Genomic DNA, 398 nt, shown 5'->3' with positions numbered 1-398 from the left:
TGTGTAATCTGTCCTGTCCATGCACCTGACTTCTTTTTATGTGTAATCTGTCCTGTCCATGCACCTGGCTTCTTTTTATTTGTAATTTGTCCTACCCATGTACCTGGCTTCTTTTCGTGAGAAACTAGGATGTCTGATGCAAAAAACTCCTTGCTAACTCCCCCAAGAAATGATGACCCATTCACCCTTCTCCTGCTGCCAGACATTTGCTACTTCTTGTGTTTGGGGGGAAAAAATCCTCCATGATCTCCAGGCATGCACTCTTGTAATGGTTGGAGTGTGCGGCATCTGGGGTGTCCCACTGCTCCTAATAATAATGTATGGATAGTAATGGATAGTAATGTAAGTATAATAGTGTATGGATAGTAATGTATAGATAGTAATGTATGGATAGTAAT

The sequence above is a fragment of the Pyxicephalus adspersus genome, chromosome 4 (genome assembly GCF_032062135.1).
Source record: "Pyxicephalus adspersus chromosome 4, UCB_Pads_2.0, whole genome shotgun sequence".
In the NCBI taxonomy this organism is placed as follows: domain Eukaryota; kingdom Metazoa; phylum Chordata; class Amphibia; order Anura; family Pyxicephalidae; genus Pyxicephalus; species Pyxicephalus adspersus.
The sequence above is the reverse complement of the archived record's forward strand: the minus strand, read 5'-3'. Positions refer to the sequence as shown.